This window comes from Pongo abelii, chromosome 12 (genome assembly GCF_028885655.2).
Source record: "Pongo abelii isolate AG06213 chromosome 12, NHGRI_mPonAbe1-v2.0_pri, whole genome shotgun sequence".
In the NCBI taxonomy this organism is placed as follows: Eukaryota; Metazoa; Chordata; class Mammalia; order Primates; family Hominidae; genus Pongo; species Pongo abelii.
In genome coordinates this window covers 45102549-45108633 of record NC_071997.2, presented here as the reverse complement: position 1 = coordinate 45108633, position 6085 = coordinate 45102549, and positions in this window count along the sequence as shown.

Genomic DNA, 6085 nt, shown 5'->3' with positions numbered 1-6085 from the left:
TCTTCTCCTTTTCTCACTACCCTTCTTTATTCAGATACAAAAAAAAGAAGAAGCCTGGATGCTTACTAAAATCAATAACAATGAAAAAATTGACATCTTCCTGGAGTGGAGAAGGGCTCATCTACAGAAACATGACTGTGAAGGTCTGTGAAGCTCAAGTCTACGACCCTAATCACTATATCACATGGTCACACAGTTATGTCCACCCTGGCCCCTAGATTGATCTCTTAGGAGATGCAGAATGAATCTACTTTTTCCATATTTCAAGATGTAAGACATCAACAATGGCTCTCATGTGTTTCCTGAATCTTTTTTTTTCTCCAAGATGGAATTTCGCTCTTTTGTCCAGGCTGGAGTGAAGTGGTGTGATCTCGGCTCACTGCAACCTCTGTCCTCCACCCCGGGTTCAAGCGATTCTCCTGCCTCAGTCTCCCTAGTAGCTGGCATTATAGGTGCCCACCACCATGCCCAGCTAATTTTTGTGTTTTTAGTAGAGACAGGGTTTCGCCATGTTGGCCAGGCTGGTCTGGAACTTCTGACCTCGGGTGATCCACCCGCTTTGGCCTCCCAAAGTGCTAGGATTACAGGCATGAGAGCCACCATGCCCGGCCTGCTTCCTTAATCTTTTCTTTTCTGCCCAATCATCTCTAGTAGGGCAATAATGAAGCAGCCTCATTGTCTGGGGTGACATCTGAGGTTTGTTGTCTCACAGCCATGGAGATTAGGAATGCGGACACACAAAGAGTGAGGTTAACAGCAGAAATTCAACAGGCAAAATAAAGAGAATAGCTCTCTGCTACAGAGAGGGGTCCAGGAAAAATGGGTTGCTGATCCATGCTGAAATGAAGAGGGTTTTATAAATGAGCTAGTGGGGAGGTGGTGTCTGATCTACATAGGATGTGAAAAATGGGTTAGGACCAGGTGTGTCATCTGCACAGGGCTCGAATCTCTGACAGCCCCCACCCCAATCTTTTATTATGCAGGTGGGTTCTCTGCCTGAGCTTCTCTTTGTGGTCCATTTCTTTTTTATTGCACACATGCTAAAAAAAAGGGAAGGTAGAGCCCCATGTTGGACATGCCTGGCCCCCAGCTAGCCCTTTTCTATTGGCGCAGCTGCCGGCATCCCCTGTGCAAGCTTCCAGCTTCCTTATCTATGTTTGCAGTTTGGTCTTCCAGGCTGTTCTTTATTAGAAGGAAATGATTTCTAGGACTGCTTTTTGTTAGAAGGGAAGTTCTGCTGAGCACTCTTTTGCCCTCACTCTCTGCCTAAATAATTTTTTTTTTTTTGAGACAGGGTCTTGCTCTGTCGCCCAGGCTGGAGTGCAGTGGCATGATCTCAGCTCACTGCAACCTCTACCTCCCAGGTTCAGGTGATTCTCATGCCTCAGCTTCCCAAGTAGCTGGGATTACAAGCGTGCACCACCACACCTGGCTAATTTTTGTATTTTTAGTAAAAATGGGTTTTTACCATGTTGGCCAGGCTGGTCTCAAACTCCTGACTTCAAGTGATCCACCCACCTTGGCCTCCCAAAGTGCTGGGGTTACAGGTGTGAGCCACTGTGCCCGGCCTAAATAATTTTTCTATCTCCTGTATCAATAATAAATCTTTTCAAAACTCTAGATGTGCTTTTTCTCAAGACAAAGAGCAGTAGTTCTCAATGGAGGCAAATCTACTACATAGGAAGCATTTTAGAAATGTGGGAAGAACTTTTGTTTGTCACAATGATTGTGGGATGCTACAGGCATATTCTTGGCAGCACCAAAGTCATCAAAAAAGGGTTGAATCTCAGTGGGGGGAAAAAACAAACCGGAAAGGGCTGTAGCAAAGGCCGATGGGCAAAAAACTTTTACACAGGATTTATGTTGATACGTGACATATGAGGGCCTTATGCCCTCTTCCCCACCAACAGTCTGGGAACTACTGTCAACTCTGTGTCCTTAATCCTGGCCAGAGATGCTAGATCCTCTGAGAAGTAGGGGACAGCCTGGTACAATGAAGACTCTCTGCCCACCCTGCACAACTTCAAATATCTGTATGTGCTTTTCAGGTAGGCAAAAAGCCAGTTTATGATTGTCTGAGTCTGGAAATCCATTTTGTAAGTAATCGTAAAGTAGTTTTTGTAAAGTTTTAATATACGCTGAATTTTCCAGCAATGCAACTTCTCGTTAACCAAAGAAAGATCATACTTTATTTTGTTTAGAACTCCCCTAAGAGTCGTTCACCACTTCAGAAAATTATGGTCACAGGCAACAATATGGTATTTGTGTCGTCAAAATCAATCTGCATTTTTGTTCACACTATCATAGTGATTCCACTTAGAGGTACAAACATCTAGCCATTTTATCTCATCTTCTAATATAGTTGTACCCAAGCATATGCATAGTGAGCACATTTACACATTTAATTTACAATAAATAGATATTACTACAAATTAACTTTGATTTTCTTTCACCTTTGTTAGATTAAACTAGTCATTTTTCTTAGGTATAAGAACGAATAAATTATATTATGTATGAATTTCACTTTAAAGTAACAAAAGGCATGTTACATAATATTTACTATAATGAGACTAATATAGTAAATATTTACTATATTCACTATTGCTGCTGTGACAAAATATGACAAATTTAGAGACTTTAAAGAACATAAATTTATTATCTTACAGTTCTGGTGGTCAGAAGCCAGAAATGGACTTTACATGGCTGAAATCAAGGTCCGCAGGGCTGTGTTCCCTCTGGAGGTTCTAGGGTAAGAATCTGTTCCCTTGCCTTTTCCAGTTTCTTGGCTCATGGCCACTTCTTCCATCTTTAAAGTCAGCAACATAGCCCCTTCAAATATCTCTCTGACTTTGACCCTCTTGGTTGCATTGTCGCATCTCCTCTGACCCTGGCCCTCCTGCCTTCCTTCTATAAGGATCCTCATGATTACATTGGTCCTACCAGGATAATCTAGGATAATCTTCTCATTCAAGACCCTTAACTTGATCACATTCACAAAGTCCCTTTTGCCATATAAGGTAACATATTCACAGGTCTAAGCATTAGAATCTGCACATCTTTGGGGCCTGTTATTCTGTCTACCACCCTTTAATAATATAATAACCATTGTTCTGATAAGATTGAGGCCCACAGGTATAATTAAAGCCCTGGGCTTCCTCTCTCCGTATGGTCTTGGGGCTGGTAAATTTCTTCCTTGACCATGGCTTGGGCTGAACCTGCTCCAAGAGTGCCGAGTCTAGGGAACAAGCTCATCTGAGCCAGGCTGAGCCCCTGGCCCCTGAGGGCAGACAAGTTGTTGCAAGATCCTGAGTTGCCAGGCAATGTGGATACACGGTATTCAATGGGAGTCAACCTGGATTGAAAAAACCTTTTTTTTTTTTTTTTTTTTTTTGAGATGGAGTCTCGCTCTGTCACCTAGGCTAGAGTGCAGTGGCATGATCTTGGCTCACTGCAACCTCTGCCTCCTGGGTTCAAGTGATTCTCCTTCCTCAGCCTCCTGAGTAGATGGGATTACAGGCGTGTGCCACTACGCCCAGCTAATTTTTGTATTTTTAGTAGAGACGCGGTTTCACCATGTTAGGCAGGATGGTTTCAATCTCCTGGCCTCATGATCTGCCCGCCTTGGCCTCTCAAAGTGCTGGGATTACAGTGAAAAAACCTTTTTAATATTTCCTCTCCTCTCCTCTCCTTTCCTGAAAACCCCTCCCCTCCCCTCCCCTTCCCTTTCCTTCCCTCCCCTCCCTCCCCTACCCTCCCTCCCTTCCCGTCCCTCCTCCCCCTCCCTCCCTTCCCCTCCCTTCCCCTCCTTCCCTTCCCCTCCCTTCCCCTCCCTTCCCTTCCCCTCCCCTTCCCTCTTTTTTTCCTGAGACAAGAGCTTGCTCTGTCACCCCTCCCTCCCCTCCCCTCCCCTCCCCTTCCCTTCCTTCTTTTTTTTCTGAGACAAGATCTTGCTCTGTCACCCAGGCTGGAGTGCAGTGGCACAATCATGGCTCCCTGCAACCTCTGCCTCATGAGCTCAAGTGGTCCTCCCACCTCAGCCTCCTGAGTAGATGAGACTACAGGCATGCGCCACCACGCCTGGTTTATTTTTTGTATTTTTGGTAGAGACAGGGTTTCACCATGTTGCCCAGGCTAGTCTCAAACCCCCTGGTCTCAAACCCCTGGGCTCAAGTGATTCACCCGCCTTGGCCTCCCAGTAGCTGGGACCACAGGCGCCGGCCACCAAGCCCGGCTAATTTTTTGTATTTTTAGTAGAGACGGGGTTTCACCGTGTTAGCCAGGATGGTCTCGATCTCCTGACCTTGTGATCCACCTGCCTCGGCCTCCCAAAGTGCTGGGATTACAGGCGTGAGCCACCGTGCCTGGCCTCTTTCTCTTTTTTTAACTCTGTTTTGTAGAATTGTTTTTCCCCTTGGGAGCATGCAGTGTTTACTTTTTGAGGCTCCTAACTTTACATGTCTTAAGTTCTTTTGCTCTTCAGGGTACATCAGAAGCTGCAGAGATATTCTCTTGCTGTCATGGCTATGTATTCTTACCTAAAAATCAGGATATATGATCAGACAATGAACTTTCAACATGCTTCCAAGAGTCGAAGGTGTTTTGGGAGATTCAATTGGTTGAAGACATGTTAAAATTTCTGGTACATTGTAATAGTTTAGGGAGGATAATGTGACAGAGTAAATAAAATAAAATAGCTATTACTTAATGAGTACTTTATGAAGTGCTAAGTGCTGTGTTATGTCCTTTATACATATTATCTAACTCTCACAATCCAGTGAGGTAGAAGTTATCACCCTTGTTTCACAGGTTCCATCTCAAGTGGTAGTAGCAGGCTTAGAATTCAAACTCAGATTCATGTGACTCAGAAAAATCCAGGAAATGCCCCTGCCCACTGCCCCTCACCCCCGCTGTCACCCCCTCCCAACCCCCACCGGGAAATAGATGCATCCCAGGAACTAAAAATCTTACATGGAAGTCAAGCCAGAGCTCCCCATCTGCAAGTGTATTTCTTTTAAACCTCAGTAAAAGCTGCCTGATAGCCAAGAACAGTGGCATTTAGTTCAACGGGGATTTTAGATTCATCTTTCCAGTGTCCTCACTCCTGAGTAAGAAGAAGGACAGAGCACGTTGGTATTTTCCTGGCAGCAGACACATGTTAAAGGAAATTTGATAGAAAGATAGAGATGGGGGTTGCTATTTTTAAAGCCTGCCTTGTCTGTATCCAGCCTGCCTCCAGCATACCAGCATCACCAGCAGTGCTAAGAACAGGGAATTCCATGCTGTGGAGTAGGGGTGCTGTAGGAGCCCCAGGTGATACTGGAGAGGAAAAATGCCCCCTTGGAGCCTAAATAGTACTGTTATGTATCTGCCAAGGGCTCGGTTTAGCTTCTTCTTCTTATTTATTTATTTATTTATTTTTTATTGAGACGGAGTCCCACTCTGTCGCCCAGGCTGGAGTGCAATGGCGCGATCTCGGCTCACTGCAACATCTGCCTCCCGTGTTCAAGCAATTCTCCTGCCTCAGCCTCCTCAGTAGCTGGGATTACAGGTGCCCGCCACCACGCCCAGCTAATTTTTGTATTTTTGGTAGAGACGGGGTTTCACCATGTTGGTCAGGCTGGTCTTGAACTCCTGACCTCAGGTGATCCACGTGCCTCGGCCTCCCAAAGTGGGGATTACAGGCGTTAGCCACCGTGCCCAGCCCTCAGTTTAGCTTCTGCTGCTAAACAGTCCACCCTTGGGAGAGAGACTGAAAGGGGTGGGGCAAGGGGCCCATCTCACTTGAGAAAGTGCAAGCCTGACAGCTGAAGGGTCCCAGAGCAGCAAATATCACCTTGTTTCTCTTGGGCCATTCCAGCTGTCTGCTTTTGATTGACAGAGGCATCTGGCTGCTAAAAATACCCTCCTGACCAAATGTTCCCTACTCCAACTAAAGCTGAACAGGATTGTTGCAGTTCAGAACTTAGCACATACAGATAGCTTCTGCTTGCAATGGAACCTCTCAAAATTTTTCAGGCCCTATCCCATATTAACCCATGGTCATTTTCTGTTCTGTCGGCTTTGCTGGGTGATGAATGGAACCCTT